This window comes from Drosophila mojavensis, unplaced genomic scaffold (assembly GCF_018153725.1).
Source record: "Drosophila mojavensis isolate 15081-1352.22 unplaced genomic scaffold, ASM1815372v1 contig_136, whole genome shotgun sequence".
NCBI classification, from domain to species: Eukaryota; Metazoa; Arthropoda; class Insecta; order Diptera; family Drosophilidae; genus Drosophila; species Drosophila mojavensis.
In genome coordinates, this window is record NW_025318667.1 from 19,710,827 (window position 1) to 19,736,697 (window position 25,871).

The window sequence follows — 25,871 nt, forward strand, 5'->3', positions numbered from 1 at the left end:
TATCAAATGGAAGTAAATGGTGTTTTTGCTTTGCTTTAGGGCTTGGTTGATTTTGGGTTAGTATTGCAGCTTCATATAGCAATCTACTTAACAGCTTATTATTGCTTTTTGCTTTGTTTGGCTTTTAATGTGGATAGACTAACATCAGAGCAACGTCTGCAAATTTTGGAATTTTTTCATCTAATTTATGGTGCTGCTTGTAATTATTATCATTTTTGATGTGCACCATGAGGTACAATGAGGTATTAGTCAGAACAATCGCATTTGATGTATAAGGGTAATATCCTACCTTGTCTCGCATGAAAATGCTTTTTTCGATTTACAGAGAAAAAGCAAATTATCGAGGATTATCGTGGATAGGGGGATAGGGGATAGCATTGTTTCCATTCATATAGATTTTTGATAAAAGTACAATTTAACGAGACTCGACTGTAAATAGATACACATAGATCAAATTGCTGCCGTAAATAATTTCTTACTCAGTTAATATTTTGTTGATCGAATTTTATTTTAACAGGAATGTTACACAATAAAACCCATTATTGATATACAATATGTATACAAATCTATTTCTGTTCCACGATGATTTAAGCTTGTCTCAATCTAAGAAACTCAAGCAATAGGCTAGCTTGACAAGAACTCATGTTTAATCCTAACATACAACTAGAAACTGTGAAATTAAACTGTTGTCAAAATATGACTATTAACACTCAAGTAATTATTGTAATCTATAAACAATATAGAGCCGAAATCAATTGTTATTCAAATTTCTATATCTGCCTGACCTGCCCAATGCGCCCGTTGCGCGCTCAAGTGAGGCAAATGAGGCACGCCCCCCATCTCTAAAAAGCGAAACAGTCAGACAGTGGCGAAATATGCGCTGTTTACTCGAATCGAAAAGACAAAAAAAAAAAAAAAAAACAAATGAGAATCGAACAACGAGGAACTGATTGCTTCACTTCGACAGAGCTTCTGTGAGCTGTGCCGGCGGCTTCAATCATCGAGCGACCACGCGCCCTCAGTTTTTCTATTGCTCCGTTTGGCTGACTGTTTATACGATGGGGCTCATTTGTTGTTGCTGTTGTTGTTGTTGCTGTTGCTGTTGCTGTTGGCTTTGCAGTGGCCTCTTCACATATCGCAGCGCTGCTCCGGCAGCGTCACGTGCGCACTTAAACATCAGCATCATGGTGGTATTCAGGCCAGTGAAGCGCAGCGAGGCCCAGGAGCTGGAGCAGGAGCAGGAGCCGAGAGCTTTGCGCTGCAATGCAAAGCAAAGCTGTGGCAGTGTCGTGGGCGGGGGCAACAGTGGGGAGGGGCAGTGGCAGAGCAAACATATATCACAGTCAGTTTAGAATCAATAAAATATAACTTTGCGTGCTGATTTCTGGGTGCACCCCGGGGCCAAATGGCAGTGGGCGGCGGTGAGCGCGTGGGGCGGTGCCATCGTCTCAAGGTGCCATCCACATTCCGTACATGGCAGCGTGGCAGCTGTGAAATGTATTCATAAACATCGCAAGCGACATGAACTAAAATCCCGGAACCAACAAGCGACTGGCAGCAGCACGTGCATCCATCTATCTATCCCGGCATGAGTGTGTGTGTGCGTGTGTGTGTGTACATGTGTGTGAGCGGCGTTTTGTCTGTGCTTAGGGATTTCCGCTTGAATGCGAATTTGATATGCGCAATAAAATATTAAAAAATCGACAAAATTGTTTTTAAAGCGCGTAATTCAACGGGCGACGCCACAGACAGACGAACGGACGGACGGACAGACAGACAGTTAGTCAGGCAGTTAGTCAGTCAAGGGCACACATACATACATAAGTGACGTGTGTGTGTGTGTGTGTGACTGAAACAAAAAACCAAAAACCGAAACGCGTTTGACGTCGCATTGCGAGCACTTCGAACGCGTTACGCATGCAAAATGAACAATTTAAATGCGATTCAGCAAGTGTCGAGTGCGCTGATGTCCTCTGTCTGTGTGTGTGTGTGTGTGTGTATGTGTGTATCTATGGATAGATGGCAAATTTAAGGATTATGGATGGGTACAACATGTATTGCGCTGGGAGAGTTGGAAGAGGCGGGAGTAGATAGGTTCGATAGTCATTCTTTATCCTTGAGAAGATCAAGTCATGCTGATCCTTGAACTGACTCTATGATATATTGATATAGTATATGATGTTAATTGCCGTATATTTATGGTTTTGAGTGTGGTTACGTCTGGGTGGATAGATGTCAAATTTAAGTATCATAGAGAGTCTAGTATGCATTGGGATGGAAGTGATGGGTTCGATAGTCACTTTTGATCCTTGAGAGGACCAAGTCAGGCAGATCCTTGCAGTGACTTTATGATATATTGATATGGTACTAAAATCATATTTTAATTGCCTAACCTATAGTTTTGAGTATATAGTATTATAGAGGGTATATAGAATAGGAGATATGGGAATAGATAAAGAGAGATACCAAGTCATTCAGATCCGTGAGCTGACTTTATGATATATTGATATAGTATATTATGTTGATCGCCTTATATATATATATATATATATATACATATATAGCTTTGAGAAATATAGTATTATAGAAAGTCTAGCGTGTATTGGGATAGGAGCGATGGGAAGAGATGTGTTCAATAGTAGTTCTTGATCCATGAGAAGTTCAAGTCATTGAGATCCCTGGGGTTGCACCATGACATATACATATACATATAGTACATGGTATTAATTGCCTTATATATATAGTTTTGAGTGCCGTTCCGTCAAGGTGGGGATAGACGCCAAATTTAACCAAATAATGGTTTCGATGCTCCTGGATGTATGTAATGCATTCCTGATCCCCGCAACAGTCCAAGTATCATTCAGATCCCTGAGCTGTCTTCGTCTTCAGATATTGTCGAGAGCATCTCCAATTAATTCATTCATGTATTATTCAATTATATGCCTCTCCTTCTGTCATCAATACAGCGGCATATGTGTATGTATACATACAGCATATATTATTATATTAAATATTACTAAAAATGATGTTGGCCTATTTAGCAGCACACCATGGGATAATTGTATTGCTCATCCATTAGTCGACAATTCAAATGGACTTGAGTTGATTTCATTTGAATTGAATAACAGACTTTTGCGCCGCAAACACGAATCGCCTCGATTTGAAGCTCTTTAACTATGATCTCTGGGCAATAAATACAGCGAGTGTTCCGGTTAGCAGGAGTAAGTCGAGCCGAAGTACGGCCGTAGCGGGCAACGGGAATTGCTCAAAAACTTTGCACAAATTGTGGCGTAAATTTGCAAGTTTTGCATAAAGTTTGGCTCGAATTACCTAAGCGTCGTAGACGCCGTTCCTGGAGGAGAAAGTGCGCCGGCTGCAGGGGGCGTCGGCTCCATTAACCAAAGCTGTTGAAAAGTGAAAAGCGCAAAGTACTTGGCCAAAGTTGCCAGATTGTGTGACAAATGTGGCAACAACACAAACGAATCAACTAGCAGAGAGAGAGAGAGAGACAGAGAGAGAGAGAGAGAGAGAGAGAGAGAGAGAGGGGGAGAGAGAGAGACTAATAACATAAGCTCAATTGGCCAAAGTCTGGAGCGGATCCAGGCTGGAATGTGAAAGACAAAGGCAAGGATAAGAGTGCAACGGCAAAGGATATTCAGCATTGCCAAATGAATCAGATTCCAGCATAAGGCTAGAAAAAGCGATCTAAGCGCCTGTACGGCGTAAATGGTAAAGCGATATCAATACGGGCAACCCTTATCAACAAACAGTTCAAGTTTTATTTTGTTCGAGGGCTCGCTAGAGCATGAAATACAGCCAAGCATTCAGGACTTGGTACAAAGGAGTCGCATAATACTGCAGCCTGATCTGCGGCATTGTGAGCAAACCCTTAAGCCAGCCAGCCATAACCCACACTCCGGCTCCAATATCCAATAATGAAAATGTTGAAAATTCGTGCGGCTCTGCTCTGCCAGCACGCAACAAACAACCAGTGGCCAAAAATGCCAAGCATGAAAACTGAAATTTGTCGATCACAAAAAAAAAAAAAAAAACACAAGTGAGGGCGAAAAAAATGGCAGCAAAACGAAAAATACGTGTGAAGTTTGGCTGCCAAATCCCCAGAGCGACCCAAACCACATACGCAGAGCTTCAATGTGAAGCCCCGGCCAATGGGTGTAACCCCGCATGGCTAAGGCCGTAGCGTCTGCGATATGCCTAATGTCGTTGTTGTGGGCAAAATTCAATTTACTGCCTCAGTCCATAAACACATGCGCATAACAACAACAACAACAGTAGCAGCAGCAGCAGCAGGAGGAGCAGCAGGAGGAGGAGCAAGAGCAGGAGCCAGCAGGAGTAGGCACGCGGCAAACAAAAAGCGGCCGCTGCGTTGAAGCGTGCGAGCTGCGTATGTTGGCAGCTCTGTGAAGCATATAATCGACAATACACGCACACACACACACACACACACGCACACACAATGCGTGTCAGCGTGCTGGGGTAGCGGCGGCAACGTTGCGTATACGCAACCAGCACAAAGCGACAGGCGAACGCGCAAACCGCTTAAAGCCAACGAAAATTGCGAGCGACAACATCATAAACTCAATATGTATTCAATCCATTTGACTTTTTGCCCGCCATCGTTGACGTGCTTGCCACACCGAGTGGGCGTGGCACACAGGCGAGGCAGCCAGCAACCAGTAAACGTCAAACTTGCCTCAACCCATGCATACACACACACACACATACACACATACATACATATATATTTTGTATTTTTTTTTTTGCTGTTGTTGCCTGCGCATTGATTTTCAGACACTGATTGTGTTGTGCCTGACCGATTGATGGCTGCGTAACTGTGTGTGTGTGTGCGTGTTTGCGTGTGTGTGTGTGTGTGTGTGTGTGGTATTGTGTGTGGCTACATGTAAAGCATGTGCTATGCATTCGATATAGACATTGGCATGACCAAAACCAACGCGACTGTCAATAGATCAACAACCCCGACAATCAAATGATTGACTCAATGACTAGCTCATTGACAGACGGACAGACGGACAGACAGATAGACAGACAAACTGACTGTCAGCCTCACTCTAACTGACTGTCTGACTGTTTATGCATACCGCATGCCGCATGCCGCATGCCACATCCTGCATGCGGCTGTTGGCACTTGATGTAGCTTTGCGTTTTATGCAAATGCCAAACAATAAACTTTTTAGTTAAGTTTTCGTTGCATTTGTAATAACTTACCAGAACAATTTGGAAGTTTCCCAGGGGGCTAACCTCCTCTCCTTTCCTTCAGTAGGTGGCAGACTCCTGCCAGGCAATGGCTGAGCGCTTAAGCTGAAGCAATCTCAGTTTGCCTAATTGACTGCATTTCATCTGAAAGGGGACAGCGATTAGTTGTGCATTGAATTGAAGAGGGAAATCGATGGGAAATTATTGATGAAGTAGACTTATTAATTCAGTAATTCATATATTTTATTCTATAGATATATAATAAATTAGACAAAGAATGAAAATTTATGGTTGAAATATGACATTTAGGAAAAATATTTAAAAATATCTCGAACCATCAACGATGGTTGATCCCATCGCTGACTTCAAACATCGATACTATCGATGTGCCTTCTAATGATTTAATGCACAATTATTTCCTTAATTTATATCTCATAATTGATTAGGAATTTCTACATAAATATATTCAGATTCGATAAGGAAGAGTAAATCAGTGAAATTACCAACCAGTGCATCCATCGCACGATATTCATCAATCTATTGGTATCAATCGATACTATCAATATTGCCATTAATGGTTCAACAGCTCTAATAGCCACAGCTATATTCAAGCCAAGGCGCAGGGCAGTGCATTAGGGCATTCTGCTGAAGTTTCATTTTCATTGGCACAAAAGCGCTTAATCCTTTTGCCAACACTGTCAACTGGCAAATGGGGTATATTGGTTTTGTGTACAGCTATGTAACAGACGGCAGCAGCATTCACCAGCTGAACATTTAGCCAATGAAAACGGCTTTATTTATTGTAATAAGAGAATTAGCGGATTTGATTGTTCTGTCTCATGAAGCTTAAGCGTGATAAACTTTGGGATCTGATAATCCTGAGTGAAACCCACCGAACGTATATATACTAACAGATTGGAATTGCATACCCTTAGCTGACACAACTAACAGATTAGTACAAATCTGACAAAAACCAAAGAGTTGTTAAAATTTAGATATCAAAGGAAACTTTTATTAAGTTTTCACTCGCACCAAGGATGTCAATAAAGCGGGTCAGATCTTGTTGAATTCCGGAATGAACTTTAATGTAGTTTTAACTAATAAATTAATATATATTATATATTAAATTATTATATAAAATTAAAAAAAAAAAAATTTAAATTAATATATATTTTTTTAATTATGTTAATCAGTATTCTGATTTTCGAATGCACTGAAAAATTAATAAAAATAAAAAATAATACAAATATTTTTAATATAAAAATTAATTAATTAAAAAGAAAAATCTGTTTATTGGAAGATTTAATTTTAATACACTGCCTTCTCTGCAAACTTAAGTGGTCTTAGTGCCTTATCCTGCCCCAAGCCTTCCAGCCTCAATCTCACATTCACATCTACCATATTATGGGGTATATTCTAGTCGAGCATTGTCTGCATAGAGCACCACACTAAATTGTTTATTTTTGCCATAGTTAGGTCCATTTGGCCGGCGCAGCTGACCCAACGCTCAACTTGAATGTTAAAGTGCAGGGCAAGCACACACTTACACACACCCTTACACACACACACACACACACACACACACACAACCGCATACTCTGTGAGGCATAAAAACATTTTAAAATTTATTGAAATTAAAAAAGAAGAAAAAAAAAAAGGAAGCACAGGCACACTGAGCTGAGCTAACTTGGCGGCCAACTACCAGCTGGAGGCTGGCATTGTGTGCATGCGTACGTGTGTGTGTGTGTGTGTGTGTGTGTGACTGGCAAATGGCAGTAGTTTTAAAAATTTCATCATGGCATTTGGGTTTTGGTTTCGATCAGCATTTTGGCAGTTAAAGCATTTCTCTCTAGTGCCAGACGTTTTTGTTGAGCGATTTTGCTATTGGAGTCGCGTCGACCCGCTCGCCATCTCTCTCTCACTCTCACTCTCACTCTCTCGCTGTCTCTGTCAGGCTGTCTGTGGCAGCGCTCTTTGCTGAACATATATGTGTATATATATATATTTTTTAATGTTTTTTTTTCCCCAGTTGTATGTAGTCGCTGCATGCCTTCTGTCGTGGCTGAGTGCCCCTTCAGCTTGGCTCAAGTGGTCTGTCGGCTTAGAGAGTGTGGAAAGCTGGCGTTAGCCCGACTAGAATTCATATGAGTGACTCTCTCTCGTTGTCTCTCTCTCTCTCTCTCTCTCTCTCTCTCTCTCTCTCTCTCTCTCTTTCTGTCTATGCCACACATGCCACATGCCCGCTCAGCGGTTGAGTGACTGCTTAAATCTGACGTGCGTCGCCCTCGTCGCCGTCGTCGTCGTCGTCGTTGTCGATGTCATTTTCAATGCTCATTGCCGGAGTTCTTTGCCATTGATTTGTGTCGCCTCTCAGCGGTATCCAGGCACCAGGCACCAGGCATCAGCCACTAGGCACCAGGCTTTTAACAGTCGACGCCGCCTATACTAAAGCAGAGGAGCAGCAGCAGCAGCAGCAGCAGGAGCAGCAGGAGCAGAGCCAGCGACAGATATTGCCCCAAACCGCTTGGCACATTTCGCTTGATTGCCCATTTCGGGTAGCTCAAAACGGTTTGTGGAGCAGCTGCTTCTGCCCCGGTCACGCCCCCTGCCAGCCTACAGGCAGCGCATTAAAAAAGCACACACAGAATGTCAGAGAGAGAGAGAGAGAGAGAGAGAGAGGGAGAGGGAGAGAGCGCTGGAGATGCGAAAGAGAATATACATATATAAGTATATATTTTTTAAAGTCAATATCAGAGGGAACGAGGCAATCAGGCGAAACTGCTTCTGCTCTGGCCACGCCCCATTCACACACACACACACACACACATACACACATGGCCCAATTCAAGCTTTATCATTATCGGCGAAACAGTCATCATCATTGTGCGGGGGTGGGGGGCAACAAACTTCGATAAAATAGCGCATAAAGTTCGCTTCTTTCACGACTTTGACTGCGACTTGAGTTTTCAGTTTTCAGTTTTCAGTTTTCGGTTTTCAGCTTTCGGTTTTCGGTTTCAGTTTCAGTTTCAACTTTGCAGGCGCGCTAATAAAAACATTAACGTCGCCACGCCCCCACCCCATGCCCCCGCCCACACATGCCAGTCGCTGGTCCCCTTTCGTGGGTGGGCGGGCTCACACACAAGTTTACTCATAAATAAATATTTCCTTGGCCAACAATTTAAGCAGTCCGCGAACAATGCGCAATCCAACAACTGCGGCCCAGCGTGCCAATTTGTTAATAGTACAAAGTTGCTTCGTGTAATTTGAAACTGTTTACATTCGCTCAAAGGGGTTCCTGGGCGGTCGCCTGGTCGGCTGGTCGGCTGGCCTCGTTGGCTGGCTGGCCTTGTTGGCCTCGTTGGCCTTGGCTAATGGCTGGGGCAATCGCTTCGTCCAATTGTGTAAGTTTTACCAGATAACAAGCGGCAACGCCTGGCAAAAGTTTGTGCATACAACAATGCCATCCAAGTTTTCCAAGTAGCCCCACACCCACTCACCCACTCACCCGCTCAACCACTCAACCACTGACACACTCACCCAGGGCCTGGCAGCAAAACTTGGCCAGCACCAAGGCTGATTGGCTGATTGACTTGCCAAATGGCCCGCGGCTCATCTTAATTGTGCAGCGCGTGGACACATATTGAAATGCTACAAGATGTGCCAGCTGTACCACGAGATCATGAGGCTTAAGCAGTCCATTTCACAAATCATCGAATTTAGACTGTAAACTGAAACAAAGATTACATAGAGATTCATTATGAACTGAAAAAGTTGAGAGACAAAAAGTGGGAAATAAAGAGAGAAAAAGGAATAATTAATAAATACATAGGATTGGGAGATGGGACATAGAGAGGGAGATCTAGAGTTATAGAGACGTTGGCCTTAGAGAGAGAGAGAGAGAGAGAGAGAGAGAGAGAGAGAGAGAGAGAGAGAGAAAGAGACATACGAGCTGTACGGTTATACCTTCCAATTCCATATTCTATTAAATTTTCCGTTTCTTCTCTTTATGTCACATTCTTGAGCTCTTTGCTTCATATTTGAGAAAAAAGAAAAATGCATAAAATATGGGATTGGCGGATGAGATATGCATATATATAGGTTAGGTAGAGAGAGGTTTGGATATGAGGTTGATAGAAAGGGAGAGAGAGAGAGATAGAGATGAGAGCGGGAGTATATACATATTTTCTGTTTTCTCTTCTTTTTTTAGACAGCAGAAAAATTGAAAGAATTTTAGTAAAACAGGTAGGGAGAGATATATAGGGGTATAGAGGATTAGGAGATGACATATAGGGAGAGATGCTTAATCTACTCTTGAATCGCATCTGCTCTTTATTTCAAATTTTTGTTTGATTTTAATATATTCCTTTTCTTAGTTAATATTTATCAAATGAATTATTTTAATTTTATACTTAAGATTATTTAATGTTTATTTCTACTTAATATATTCCAATACTTTCGGTCTGTCATAGCTGGCTGGGCTAACAACTTAAATACCCCAAAGGGTGGGTAATATTATTGGGTGCTAATTGGAGAAAGGCTTAGCCATTTAACATCGCAGTGAGTGAGAGCTGAGCTTTAAGTTTGTTTCAATTCTGATTTTGTGTTGTACTTCGAATATGTATATGAGTATGTATTTATATGTACACTTACATATATGTCTGTACATACATCAGGGATACATATATATAAGGCAACTTCTCACAATAATTCCCTGCGCTTATTTGGCTTACATTACTTTGCTTTGCAGTTTAGCTCCAAGTTGACTCTAGTTTTGTCAATACCTATTCTAAATAAATAAATAGGAATCACGCGCTCTTTCGCAATTGCTCTCACTCTAGCTCCCTCTCAGTTCTCCCTCTCTCTCTCTCTCTCTCTCTCTCTCTCTCTCTCTCTCCCTATGTAAATAAATTGCATATACCATCTCAGCCCCTCGTAGACAGCTCGAGTCTGCCCAAACTCCCGGTGTCTATTAGTTGCACTGTATCTCTTTCCATATCACATGCTATGCGAGGCATGTTGCATGCCTCAGTAAGCAATAAGTTCGACAAACTCATTTCATTAAGCTCAGGGCTGCATAAAAAGCGAGCTAATGCTCTCTCCCTACCAATACCTACATTTTATAGCTACTCCTGCTGCTGTCACTGTTGCTGTTGCTGTTGCTGTTGCTGTCTCTGTTGCTGTCTCTGCCTCTGCCGCTGCCTCTGCCTCTGTCGCTGCCATCCTGCAGTTGCAATGTTGCTGCCGTTGCTCGTTGCTCCATTGCCGATGTCTCATCATTTATTGGCAAGCGCTTTTCAACGGATTGGCAGCAGAAACATACGCGCCGATACAGTTAAGCACACACACACACACACACACACACACACACACAGAGAGATAGAGCTTAAATTGCTGCAGGCAAGAGCAGAATCTGCTCGACTGAGTGGCACGTTGAAGCTGAGACATTGACTGCGACTGCGACTGCGACTGAAGCTGAGACCGAGCAGGAGTCTGGGCCAGCGCCTGTTGGTATTTATTGCCAGTTGGCAGCCTCAATGCGCCCGCTCTAAAGCCATAAATTCGTTATTAGATTATATAAAATTTACCAACGATTTATCTATGCTCACGGCCGCGTCTGTCACCAGACACTGCTTCAGCTTCAGCTCCAGCTCCTTCGAGCAGGAGACGGCAACAGCAAGCAGCAGGAGCAGCAGGAGCAGCAGCAGCAGCAGACTAATACGGGTTGCATTTCATATAACGAGCTGATTTACTTAGCTCAACTATCCCAGTGGCTCTAACTGTAATTGATACATTATCTACGCATATAATGCAATGTGCTCCAGCTATTGCAATTAATGCAAAGGTCGAACACATTCAGCTAATGCTCTTACATAGCTGCTTATCGTTCGTTAAAGCATTTCGCATTTCCCCCAAGACGTTGCGTGTTTGGCGCCTCCCATCGCTCATTTGCAATTGTCATTGAGCTAACTGCAGATCGATCGCCTCTACCCACACTCCCATCCCGCCCTCCTCCCATCCCATTGCCATTTGAGCCGGTGCTGAGCAGCTCTTATTCAGCATTCAGAATTGCAATCCTTCGGTTGATGTGCCCGAGAGGCCATTGCCAAAATGGGATTCCAACGGTTTGCAGCTGTACTTTCTTGCCGGGCCACGCCCATTGGCACGCTGGCACGCTGGGCGTCAGTCAGAGCTCAGGTCTTGCCGACTCCTGCTTCGTTGTTTTCTGTTGCCTTTTTTTCCAGCTACCTCGGCAGCTTGCAATGAAAATGCATTAAAATGCAGCTGCAATTGCTTTTGTAGTTGCCATTGCCATTGCCACGCCCACGTAGCTGCCATCTGCTGCCAGCACGCCAGCAGGCCGCCACGCCTCCTGCTCCACTCCATTGGCGCACAGTTGCTGCGGCAGTGGCATTCATCAACGTAATCCTGTCTCGTTATCCTTGTGCCTTGTGTCTGGTGCCTTGCATGGCATGCGCAAGGCGAACAGCTCGACGGAAAAGCCACTTAGCATTTCCCTCCTTCTCCCTCTCCCCCATCCACCCACACAATGCAGCTCATCTCCACGCATTACCGTTGTACACAATTTACATTCATCTTAGAATAAATACCCGAATGAAAACCATATAATTGATTTCTATGTATTCCGCTTTTCGTTTCTTCCAGAAGCTACCCGGACTGAGAAGACGCGCCAAACGGGACGCCAACAGCCTTTGCAGGTAACTACAAATTCCGGTTCTCTCTTTGAGCATAATCAAATTGTAAAATGTTTTAATATGCTGCATTAATTATATGTACTCAGACGGTTTTAAGAGCGGCAAGTCCTTAAAGCCCTTATTTTGTATTAAACATCTGGCTATAAACGTGGCACAAATTGACTTTAAAGCAAACAGAAAGCTGTCATGGGCCATTGAAGATGCTAAGCGTTCGATAGTTTCGCCAGTCGATAGTTGCAATTATCGCTAGCGATGGTGGCATCTCAAAATCTAGAAAAATAAATTGCATACATTTATTTATATTAATTATATTTAAATACTTCAGAGACTAGTATTTTAAGTATTTTTTGTATATTCACTGGGTATCTACAAGCGATGGTGGCATCTCAAAATCTAGAAAAATAAATTTCATACATTTATTTATATGAATTATATTTAAATACTTCAGAGACTAGTATTTTAAGTATTTTTTGTATATTCACTGGGTATCTACGAGTCGAGCGCTATGCAAGCATCTGCTAAAAATATTATTTAAAAAGCGGCAGAAAATGAGTTTTCTCCGAGTTTGTGGATTTGTGTAAAGCAAGATGGGTTTTCCTTCATTTACTTAATGCGCATCCTTTTTGCATTCGATATTGGTGTTGTGTATGTGTATGTGTCTGTGTGTGTGTGTGTGTGTTTGGGCTTTTTATGTAATCAAAAACCGCCGCTGGTGCTGGTGTCATGGCAATTCGTAAGCATATATGTATATCGCCCCAGCTCCAATGCTCCAATGCTCCAAGGCTCCACGGCTCTTCCACTTAATGGCAAGGACATTAGTGTTTCGGCTGTCGGCGGCTCTTGGCTAATGCAAGGCGGCCACAAGGCATTGCCAGTAAATGTTATTGAAATCGAATATCGTATGCGTATGTATCAGCACAGTGCCACGCCCCCACCACAACACATGCGTGTGGGCGTTTGAGCAGCGAGTGCTTCGATCAATCGTTTTTATCTCTTTTACAATCACAAATTGATTTGCAGCCAAGCAACACCCAGATGAGCAATAGCCATAGCCATAGCCACTCACACTCGTATTCACATTCACATTCACATTCACAATGGACGTGGCCGTGGCAGTGGATCCAATCAGCAGGGCATTAGCAATGCAACAACAAAGAGCGTTCGGCTGAGTGGACATGTTGCCTTTGTGGCTGGTTAGCTGGATGTTGGCTGTTGGCTGTGCTTTTGACTCATTGCCCGCAACTAATTCCTAATTATAATTTCAATTAAATATTTATTTTAATTAAAAAGCAACTTCAAATATACGTATGTCTGTATGTATGTATGTATGTGTGTATGTGTGTATGTATGTTTGTATGTATATCCCACATCCGTTTGGCAGTGCCATCGCTTCAACTGTTCGCGGGTTATCCAACCATGCAGATTCCCATCGCCAGCCCCGACCCGCCAACCAGCCCCGACCCGCCAACCATCCCCCCATCCCCCCGGGCCACGCCCGCTGCCCCGTTATACAGCCAGCCCATGGGCCAGCCATACGCCATCGTTCATCCTTCAGCCCACTTAGTTTGCCTGCTTCATTAAATTTCATGAATCGCCCGCAGCGTTACCCCATATACTGTGCATGTTGTTGATGGCTTTGTACACACACACACACACACACACATACACAAAGAGAAAGCGAACGAGAGAGAGAGAGAGAGAGAGATAGAGAGAGCACCAGCTTTGTTGTCTGCTGGTTGGGACATGCTATGCGTATAACTCAGCGATTCTCGCAAGCCCTATATATACCATACCTTATGCCCTTATCCCTCTAGCGATACCCATCTCCCTCTCCTTCTCTCTCTCTCTCTCTCTTTCGGAGCCTCTCTCCCTGGCAGCCATCGCCCGCTCGACCCCGCCGCATATCTTGGCTGGCATATCGCTCCACGTTTCTGTTGTTTCAGTGAAAGCCACAAAAACTGTTTGCGCTTTTATTTATTTGATATTGATTTCCACTGTCCCAGGACGCAATTTGTTTGCAATAAACTTCATAACAATAATTCATGTCCACACAAATAAATAATTCATGGTTTCACTTGATACGCTGCCCGCTGCATTCACTGACCAGCAGCTGATTCTGCTTCTGCCTCTCTGACGCTGCCTCTGCCTCTGCCTCTTTGTCTCTGTCTCTGGACTTGAGCGAGGCTAATGCTTCACCCTTCACTAGATTTCCAGCGCGAATCTCGACCTCGATAGATAATTTCATTGCGCAACGCTGGTCAAAAGCCAGCTGCCGAGACTCGGGCCGGGCCAGCCAGCAGGAGCAGACATGTAGGTGGCTCGGCCATAGGCGTAGGGCCAGGAGAGGGGGCGGCCGACCAGGCGAATGGCCAGGGCGCACATAAAAGTCAGAGTCGAGCTAATAAATTCTGCACGCGTTGCGATAATAAAAACTAAACATTAAATTAAAAAGGTGTTTCCGGCGATGTCAATTCCATTCATGCATGTAAAAGCACTCACAGCGGCATTAATGAGTGCACAGTGTGAATCGTGTGAGTATACGATGGGCCGGCGGTTAAATTTCTCTTTGAGTTAATGCCCATTAAGCTGGCTGTGCTGGAATCACTTTAAATAGTTAAAGTGATTAAGCATTTAAGCAGAGGCTTAAACCCAAACACATTTATTACAATGTAAAGCAATTAAATCAATTGATGACTTTGAATTATTTGTATGAATATCAAATTTACACTTTAATCAATTAAATAAGGTTTTTTATTTTTTATTTATTTATTTTATTTTTAAATAAATAATTACTTCAGAGCTTAACGCTATACAATGATTGCAATCAGTTTTTAATAATTGCTGAATATTTATCAGCTGGTTTTATTAAATTTTTAGGCATTTTTAATCGGCAGCTAAAGGATAAGCGCTTACCGTTAAACATTGCATTTATTATTATTATTATTATTATTATTATTTATTTTTTTTTTTTTTTTTTGATTTAAACAATATTGTTGATAATTGCAATAAGTAAGCGCCATCATTCAACTGATTTGATGACAGCTCCATGATTGAATATGTAAATCATTTCATTTAAAGTTGGACAAGTGAATTGATGGTTGAGTTATTCAGGAAAATCGATTCGTTTCGAATTACCGTTTCCTTTATAGAGAGGCTCATTAACTAGAGAATACTATTTGAATGCCTTGAATGAATTGAAAATGGAATTTTAAGGTATACAGTGTATGTAATAGACGGAAGGAGGCGTGACAGCAGGACGACGAGCTGAGCTATATCTATAGCTAGCTATATCCACCTGACCATTGTCAGCCCCTACATTTATCGGTCTTTCTGTCGATATTCCGCTGATATTCGAAATTATATGTAGAGCAGCAGCTAGATACTTTATATATACTTGTGTTTATAATCTAGTTTCTCATGTTTCATCATATTTAACTATTATCAATAAAAATCGATAATTTTTATATATTATAAATATATACTTGTGTTTATAATCTAGTTTATCATGTTTTATCATATTTAACTATTATCGATAAAAATCGATAATTTTTATATATTATAAATATATACTTGTGTTTATAATTTAGTTTCTCATGTTTCATCATATTAAACAAGCATCGATAAAAATCGATAACTCGACTTTATCAAGCGCAAATGGAATAACGTTATAGCTAGAGAGCTCAGAAAATCCTTGTGAGAAATGCAGAGATTTTGTATTCAATATTCTGGTTCCCGCTCCCTTTCCGCTAAATGCTCGCAGAAAACGGGTACACACAAATACACACATTTGAATGTCATTAACACGCCCTGAAAGCATAATGAAGAAAGTCCATCTAGAGGCAAATTTATTCAACGGTTAAGTTCATAAAGTAAAACCCCAAAGCACAGTGGCTGCGTTAATTGCGCAGTAAGCAGAGCGCGTGCGTTTGTGTGTGTGTATGAGTGTGTAATTGTGTGTGTGTGTGTGCGTATCTATTGTCTGCATATTATATATATTTATATAAATGAAGCATTGCACGAATTGAATGAATAGATCAGCCTTTTGCATTGCTTAGGGTATCTCCTAGTCGTGCAGTCCCGAAGAGCGTGTGATTATGTATGTGTGTGATTATCTGTTGCCTGTATATTATATTATATAGCATAGAATGAATTCATTGTATGGATCCGCTTTTTGCATTTCTCGCATATATATACATATATAGGGTATCACCTCGTCGTGCAATATCGTTATTTAAATTTCAAGCATGCGATTAAGCAATAAAATGCGCAAAAAGCAAAAAGCAAAAACGTTGCTAATATTTACCAATGGCCAACTATTTGTCTATCTATGTCTTGCTCGTATTTGGCTCGTTTCTTTTAGCGCTTGTTTAACTGTTCCGGTTACACGTTTCGTGCTCAATATGTTTGTTTCGCTGCATTGGCCATGGCTTGCTGCCCCGAACGATTTGACAATGTAAAATGCTTAGCTGCCTGTCACTGGGCGAATTCAAATAGTTCTCGAATAGTTTTTATTGACCTTATCCCAGATGCTTACACGACTATTGAAATAGTTGAGCGATTTTGCGAGTCTCTTTTATATATATAATTTCTTTTATTTTCATTCTTTTTCTGCTGTTTTTGGCAAGTGTCTGTCGATATCGCTAAGTAATCAACAGAAAGAGAGAGAGAGAGAGAGAGAGAGAGAGAGAGAGTAAAAAAATGATAATCGAAGCAGACGCCACGAACTACGCATTTGCAGTTGTCTGTGTGTGTGTGTGTGTGTGTGTGTATGTGTGTGTGTGTATGTGTGTTTGTGTGTTTGTGCGTACTGCCATTAGCATTTCCCACTGCCATTGTCATTTTCATTACCCCTTTCTTGCCTTCGAGCAAAACATCTAGAGACAGTGAGCGAGGCAGAGAGAGAGAGAGAGAGAGAGAGAGATAGAGTGAGATGGAGCGAGAAAGTGTGTGAGCATTGGAAATGTGTCGGACGACCGATGTGCATGGGAAATTGAATTTCCCATTATCGTATAAATGAAAATTAATGAAATTTTTGCTAGCTTGAAGCTATCAGCTCGCATTTGTAATTCGAGAGCTGCTGACTTGAACCTTTTTCGTGCGCTGTTAGCTGATTGAATACGTAAACTGACTTTGAGCTCGAGCTGGCTAACAAATGGCAGACAGCAGTCAACAGAGAACCGAAAACAGACAACAGACAACAGAAAACAGAAAGCAGACAACAGACAGCGCCACTTGGTCAGTGGAGCAAGTGGATTTGACAAACAACCAAGCGGCGAGCGTTTTGAATGCGCAAATGCCGCATTACTCATACGCCACGTGCAGCACTTTGATTTTTGCTGTGCTGTCATAAAAAGCAAAGGAACAGCAGGACACTCAGCTCGGCTGCGCTGGGCAGCGGACGAGCGGAGTGAATTGAGCACTCGTTCGTATTGATTTCTTATGTGCCGCATAAGTCAAACGAATTGCGTTCCAGTAAGCAGGCCAGCAGCCAGAGGTAGAGGCGCGCGTCCACTCCAGCCAGCCGTCCACTGGAGCAAATATAATAAAAATGAGCAGAAAATAAAATATTTACACATGCTAGTCAGAGAAGGAGCGGGCAGAGGGAAGAGGGGAGAGGGAGGAGGGAGGGAGAGAGTACAAATAAATAAGCAAATACAAATAAAATATAGCCAGGCCCGCCGATGACAGCGATAAGTACAACGACATCGAAATGGACGGCAGCCAATTGAGAAAATGAATTTACGATAAATGGAATGGTTAAGCACACATTGCCTCTACTCCAGCTGGCAGGGGCCTGAGCAGCAGCAGCAGGAGTAGCAACAGTAACAGTAACAGTAACAGTAACAGTAACAGTAGCAGTTACTGTAGTTGGAGTGGATGTAGAAGTAGAAGTAGAAGTAGAAGTAGAAGTAGAAGTAGAAGTAGAAGTAGAAGTACAAGTAGAAGTAGAAGTAGAAGTAGAAGTAGAAGTAGAAGTAGAAGTAGAAGTAGAAGTAGAAGAAGAAGAGAAGAAGTAGAAGTAGAAGTAGAAGTAGAAGCAGAAGTGAAGTAGAAGTAGAAGTGAAGCAGAAGCAGAAGCAGAAGTAGAAGTAGAAGCAGAAGTAGAAGCAGAAGTAGAAGTAGAAGCAGAAGCAGAAGTAGAAGTAGAAGCAGAAGTAGAAGTAGAAGTCAGTAAGTAGAAGTAGAAGTAGAAGTAGAAGTAGAAGTAGAAGTAGAAGTAGAAGTAGAAGTAGAAGTAGAAGTAGAAGTAGAAGTAGAAGTAGAAATAGAAATAGAACTAGAATTAATTTCCATGTCAATTCATTTGATTTTCGCAGTCGACTAAAACGAACTCATATTAAATAGTTTTCCTCCCATCATTTTAATCCCAGGCTTACTAATGCAGTTCCTCCAACTCCCTATAAATAAATCAGAATAATCTTTGGAAATTGTCTTTACTGCGCCCATTCACTCCTATCCGCATTCCCATCGGCTTGGCATATGTATCAATTTCAGTGCTTTACTCGGGAAATTTATATTGAAAACTCGTCGCAGGCAATCTTAAGATCTTCAAATTGCTTGGACTGCGGGGCTTAGGCACACAGTGCAGTCGGTTGGCCAGCATGCATGGGCTGAGGGCTGGGCGGGGTCTGAGCTGTTGTTGGCTGCCCTGGACAGCACCTGACGACTCCTGCTGTTGGCTCTGCTGGTGCTGGCTGCGCGAGCGTGACGCTTGTTTGGCTGTTTACAGTTGCAGGACCTTGTCGTTGCCTCTGGAACTGAAGCTGATTGAGGAAATGCGCATCAAGCGCTCTAAGGCACTGCCAATAAACTATGCGCCTGTCTCCGACTGTCAGGGTGAGACTGTGCATTGATCTCTGTCTCTCGCTCGCTCCCCAGGGAGAAAGCGACAGAGAGAGAGAGAGAGAGAGAGAGAGAGAGAGAGAGGGAGCGCGCGAGCGGGAGGTGGCAATGAGAAAGCTAGCAAAATCCTATAAATATGCCATTTGAAAGATAATGCAGCAATAACAAAGTGACGACCGGGACGAAGCAGAGCGCCGAACGTCGAGCACAGAGCGCAGAGCGCAGAGCGCAGAGCGCAGCGCAGCTCATGGATGGACGCAGCTTGTCCAAAGATAAATAGGCAGCAGTAGGCAAACATGATGAGCAAACAAACGTCGACGGGGCTCTAGCCATAGCACGAATGCAGCTCGCCTCCATTGCACGTCCGGGCGTCTTTATGTCCGCCCTTTACGCCCTGCATTCTGCATTCTGCGCTCTGCGCTCGTCGGCCAGCTGCTGCTAAAGTGGGCAAACAGTGCAAACAGACTGCCTGTGTGTGGGCAGGAGTAGGAGCAGGAGCAGGAGCTGGGACCAGACCCGGGCCCGAGTGCCAGCGCCAAAGGCGGCGAAACGCATTTGGAGACGCAATGAGAAACAGCACACACACAGACACACACACACACTCGCATGAAAATACCAACTGTCCGCTTGTGTGACTGAGCCTGTCAGCAGGACATGTGCATGAGACACAAGAAAATAGATAGATTTCGACGACGACGAGCTGGGATTTTGCTAAAGGAAAAACATGCTGGCAGGCCTAGGCCAAAGACCAAATACCCTTTGCAGGCAAGCGACATTCGATGATCATGGCGATACGATATGAGCAAGAAAAAAGGCTAAAAGCTAACTCTAAGAATCAGAAATAGATTGGCCTAAGCTAAGCTTAAAGTGAGCCTTGATAGAAGGCTAAAGAAGACTCGAAGTTTATTCCATATAAATGCTGATCACAAATATATATTTCTATATCTCTCATCTCATACCCTCCAGTTATACGGCTCAGCTGTTAGGGTAGTGCAAGCAATGCAACAGTAATGACAATAGCGAAGGCAACACCGAAAACTGGAATAAAGAGAGCAGTCTAGAAGAGCTATGAGGGTGATATAGAGGGGAGTGGGTTGAGGAGGTATGGGATGATAGTAGGAGTCACGTAAGTCAGGAGAGGCGAGCAAATAAAATACAGAGAAAAAAGAAGAGGCAAAAGTAAATAGATTCCCCCGTTGGAAACTTGTAGCGTATTTTATATGAGACTTGGCCAAAAGAACAGACCATTACGAGGGAAACAGTCGAAGCCTAGGCTAACATACAGACACACACATACACAGAGAAACTACACACACACACACACACACACATAGACACGAAGAAGAGCTGTTTGCTAGATTAAATTTACTACATTTGAAATTAAATAACTAAAGCTCCCGAAGGATCATCTTCATTTTGTATTTATCCAGAATGAATGGTAAACGACAGTTGGAATAACACACACACGCACACATACATATAGAGAGAGATTTGGAGAAAGGCAATGGATTGATGATAGAAGCAGCCGTGCCAATAGTAAACAAAATATTGCAAAAATACGACTGAAATCCAACGACAGGACAAACGGCTGAGACACAAGGACTATGGGGCACAGGGGGGCAGACAGAGGGCAGCGGAGGCTGACTGAAAGATACACTGAACGACAACGGGCAGGCACACACACACACACACACATACATACACAAAAACAATCAGTAATGTAATAGAAATGCCGAAGAGCAGCAAACATAGCAGTCAGCAATGGAAAGGAGAGAGAGAGAGAGAGAGAGGGTGAGAGAGAGAGGGGCGGATCGGTAGGGGCTATCGTTGCTGCAGCAGTGGGAAGCCACTGAGGTATCACAGAGTCAACTGAAAAAGGCAGCAGCTTGACAAGCCGTTGAAATTCATATTGAAAGATGTTTGTCTGGTTGCCCGGATTAAGTAACTGCCTCAGTCAACGGCAAACAGAGTCGGAGTGTGTGACGACTACTTGGATGGCTTCTTGTCATTGTGGGCGTGGCGCAATCGTGCCACGATTACGGTGCGGCTACAGCGCCAGCTCATCGGTTAATCAACAATGCGCAGGTGATTGTTGAACTGTGACTGTACTTGACGCCTCAGCACTTTGTAAACATGAGGCAAAAGCAACAAAAAAAAGTGCTGCATACGCTGAGGCGCAAGCCAGTCAGGAGGCGTGTCAGGGGAGGCTTGACGTAAATGGGCGCTCATTACGTTTACGAATTTTGTGATTTAACAAGCAGCTGCCATTGAAATGAGTGACAGAGCAGAGAAAGAAAGAGATAGAGGGAGAGAGAGAGGGAGAGAGAGGAAGATAGACACATCAAGGATACGCATTGAAAGATATGCAAAAAATGGCAGTCAAATGCTTCAGTCAAACGTGTTTACACACAATATGTATGTGTCTGCAAGTGTGTGTGTGTGCTTGTGTGTGTGTGGGTGAAGCATTTTGCAACAATGAGGGTAAGCGGCTAAAAGGGGTACTTGCTCTGGGAATTGAGCATTGGGTATTGGGAATTGGGGGTGCGGATGCGGATGCGAATGCCGAGCTGCCATTCTTCTCTTTACACATTTCTTTTCTATTTATACATTTTTGTTGTTGTTGTTGCTTTCTTTTGAACGTCCGTCCACAGTGTTATGAATAAACATAAAAGCGTTTCGTCTTCTTATCGCGCAAAGCATCAAGAATTCAATTGTATTTAATGCACACACACCCACACACACACACACACACACACATTGTCATGCACAAAGAAAGTGCCTTTTTCTTGGGCGCATGTGTGCCTATGTGTGTGTGTGTGTGCGTGTGTTTGTTATGTGCTCCATAAAACAGAATATTATTCATACGCCAGTGCGACCCAAGCAGAAAACCAATTTGATTAGCAGAAATCGAAGCAGTCAAAAAATGGACCAGTTTCTGCTTGAGCTGTTACGCAAAAGGAGCTCAAATTTTCAATCTATTTATTGTATGTATGTATATGCAAATAAATATATATATATCTGTATATGTGTATGTGTATATAGCTTTATTTATATTTAGAAGTTCCGCACTTGCAGCGCAGTTTCTCGGCTTCCACAGACCTTGGCCTAAAAGAAAGAAAAACGTCTTTAGCTTAATTATTTCTTTTAATGAAGTTATTAGGGATATTCCCCAAACATAACAAAATGAATATTTAAATTTGCGCTGTGCAAAGGAGAAGGTTGCTCCAGCGTGACGCTGTGATTGTTATTCTTGTTAAATTTTATAATTTTTAATATTTGAATTTTTTTTACTTTGCTTTTAGGCGTTTAATGAAATAGGGGGACTATTATGCTCTACTGATAAAATTACTGATACATGTATATATTGATATAAATGAATATTAATTTCAATATACACTTCGAATATTTTCTTGTCATTCAAGAAATAGTTCTACAATAATTTTTTATTGTTTTTACATTATTATTATTTTTATTAGTATTATTTTTGTTATTATTACAAAATTATTTTTAGTTAAAAAAAATTTTATTTTAAAATTTTAATTATTTATTTTTATTTTTTTTTTTTTTTTTTTTAACTAAAAATAGTTTGTATTATCTCTTAATTCTCTTTTGATTTTGTTTTTAAAATTCTAATACAATTCTATTCTATTTTATCCATTCTACTGCTATACATAAACTTAAAAAAAAAAAAAAAAAATTGAAATAAATTTTTTTTTGTTTTTAACTAAAAATAATTTGTATTATCTATTAATTCTCTTTTTATTTTTGTTTATAAATATAATACAATTCAATTCTAGTTTATCCATTCTACTGCTTTACATAAAAAAAAATATTAAAAAAAAATTAAATTATTTGTTTTTTGTTTTTAACTCTTAATTCTCTTTTGATTTTTTTTTTTTTTTAATTTTAATACAATTCAATTCATTTTATTCTACTGCTTTATTTTGCCTTAATTTCAGCAAAATCAAATGCTTCATTCCAATAAGATTTCTTATTTGTTTTTTGTTTTGAAATGAGCTTATATAAAATTTACAAAATGCTATAAAAATTTTGTTTTCATTTCAATTTCTCGCAATTTTGATTGCTTGTAATTTCTCTTAATTTATTTTCGCCACCCTCTGCACACACGAAACGCTAAACACATTCAGTATTTTCTGCTTTTGAGCGCTGTCAACTTGAGGGTTTTGCTTCGCGCTGTGTTTTAGCTTAATTTGTCGGGGTTAAAGTGGAGGTTAAGAAAAAAAAAATGAACAAGATGAAGAAAGTTCGTATATTTGAAGTGCGTCAAGTTCGGGTTAGTTTAGCTAAATTGAGTTGCGTCTGGCGCTGGGGCCGCAAAACACGTGTTCAAGTGCAGCGGGCTGGGGCGGTGCTGTGGCGCACCTGAGAGCCAATTGAGGCGAACGGCAAGTGGATGCGGATCCTTTTGGCTCCAACCCCACGGTCAAGCGGATTCTTGTCTCGTTCGCATCCGCCGTCGCATTGGCAGCCACAGCCACAGCTACCTCCACATCCACATCCACGTCCACATCCGCGCCCACATCCGCAGACCCGTTTGCCCATGTCGGCGACCTACGTTAAGTGTCAAACACATTTTACTTAGCAATTTCTTGGGTCGCATATCGTGGCCCCAATGCCGCCCCCAATGCGCCCTCACACCTACTTCTTTTAGAGCAGCTGCCTCACTCTCTCTTTCTCTCTCTCTCTCTCTCTCTCGCTCTCTTTCTCAGTTCTGATTCGGTACGGCTGTCCCCTGCCCATGTCGTAGGCGTTGCCAACTCTAATGAAATGATTCATTTCCGTTTTCCGTTCTATTTGTATACGTGTGTGTGTGTGTGTGTGTGTGAGTGTAACTATGTGTGTGTGTGTGTGTGTGTCACACACTTGACACTTTCTTTCCGCTTTGGCTCGTGGCTGCGGCTTTGCTTCGTTGGCTTTGACTTTGCCACGTTGATAAATTTGTGTAAATCCGTTTTAGCCAATTTCCACGCATACACACACACACGCACACACACACAGACACCAACACACTCACACAGAGTCTCACACGTGCTAATGTCCTTGGAGAGCGCCGTACACCTTTTTGCTGCCACAGCTTGCGGTTTTTCGCTCTTCCTTTTGCGGCCCTACCACATGGGACTCAGCTAGCTGCTGTTGTAGTAGTTGTTGTATTTGTTGTATATTCTCTGTTCTTTGTTAGCCCGTTGCCTGCCTTGCTCTCTGCATGAGGAGCGCCTAAACCGTAAGACAAACGATCAATGATAACTTTGCAAGATATATGTATTATCGCCTCAGCTCAAGCATGGCTGCCATGCAGATCCTTGAGTCTGAGCTATTTCAATCATTCGGCAGCATTTTAATTGGCCGCAATATTAGCTTGGCCAAAACTGCATCACTCCATCTAACTGCTTTATGGCTCTAGTCGAGTTTAGTTTTTGAATTACCTTAAAATCGTTTGGGATTTGCTTTTCATTTCGTCTGCTTCAGTAAATTTATCACTCACTTGACACGCGCCCTGGTTAGGGCTGGTTAGGCTGGTCTAGGCTAACACATACACACACACACAGCTGTGGCTGTGTATCCCTTTTGTTGTGTACAACTCCAGAAATTGCCTCGTGCTTAAATAATCTGCGCAATTCCTTTTTTCGACGCTTCGTTAAACGTTTTTTCGCTTTGTTTGGCATTTTTCCGTCGTTGTTGTTGCTCGTTTCTCTTTTTGTATTTTTGGATATTTTTCTTGTGACGTTTTTGTTTTTGCTGTTGTTGTTCTTGTTTTTATACATTTTATTTCATTCTCGTTGTTGCTGCTGACCTGTGGTTTCGTCTGCCGCCGACAGGGGGCGGCAGCGTGTGTGCTGGTCAGAGCTGTCGCGGCTTGGCCAACGACTTTGGTCACATGTTTCATGCCAGTTACAGCGTGTAGAAGACGAGCTGCGACGAGCCCCATAGCCGACAGTCCACCAGCCCCTGCACTCCCCTATCCATCTGCTGCAATCGCTGCCTGCTGCCTGCTGCCTCCTGCCTGCTGCCTGCTGCCTCCTGCCTGCAGCTTCCTGTTTGGGCCCCGCAGCTGTTGGTCGCCGCTCATAACTTATGCCAGAGGCGGCAAAAATGTGCCAGGCCCAAAATGGAAAATGGCGGGCAGCGTCGAGCATTTGTTACCACCAATGCTAGTGGCAATGTTGTCACACACACACACACACACATAGAGTCCTGCATGTGTGTGTGTGTGTATATGCCCCCCTCACTGGCCCAGGGGCGTCACTTTTGAAACATTTACTTTATGTTGTTCACAGGAAATTAGATTTTTTTTCTTTTTTTTTTTCGTTGCGCTACTGGTACAACTGCCACGCCCACAATGTCAGCGGCGCTGCCTACATTTTGCAGCAGTGTCGTGCAGCACATTTAGTTTTAGCTGAGTTGTCAATGGCAGGAGCCACATCCACATCCACATCCACAGCCCAGCCGATGTCCTTATGGACAGGAAGCAAACTCATTGCGGAAACAGCTTTTTAGCCGTAACAAGCCGCACACCCACCCAAACACACACACACACACACACACATACCTATACCTGCATACACACACAGAGAGATCAGCAAAGTTAGCAACTTGTTTGCCATGCTAATTTATTTATAGACAGCATTTGCAGTGCCTGCGGGTCAAGGCGGAACTCGACTGGGCTGCTAACCTGGTCAGGAATCTCTGCCTTTTTATTTATTTTGTTTTGTTTTTGTTGTGTTTTTTTTTTTCCTGCCGTCGCCGTCGCTGCTGCTGCTGCTGCTGTTGCTTCTGTTTTGTGTGCTGGTTCCGTGCAAATTTCCGCCGCAGACGACAAATTACATACGTGCGATGTCCACCTGGTTAGCCAGGACGCGAGTCCTTCGGGCTGCAATGGGTTCGTTTGGTTTTCTCCTTTTTTTCCACCTTTTTTTTTTTTGTCCTTTCGTAATTCGATTTCGAGCTAAGCAAACAAATCATTAAATGGCCGCCAAACTCATTTGCGCAAACATATTTGGGTCAGTCTCCCAGCGCCTTTTTTTCGCTACCTGCTTGTTCAACCTTCTTTTTATTTTAGGT

General features: G+C 42.5%; 1 protein-coding gene across 3 annotated transcripts in view; it reads left to right on the top strand.

The window, feature by feature from the left end:
- Positions 1–25,871, top strand: part of LOC6584298 (chaoptin) — a 242,412-nt gene that overhangs the window by 93,420 nt on the left and 123,121 nt on the right. For 2 of the 3 annotated variants that reach the window (XM_032732425.2, XM_032732427.2), the window contains one exon: positions 11,899–11,951. The gene's annotated coding sequence lies outside the window, so the exon portion shown is untranslated. Of the gene's footprint in view, positions 1–11,892; positions 11,952–25,871 lie in introns of those variants that run through there. The other variant, XM_044011673.1, reaches the window with a different exon arrangement.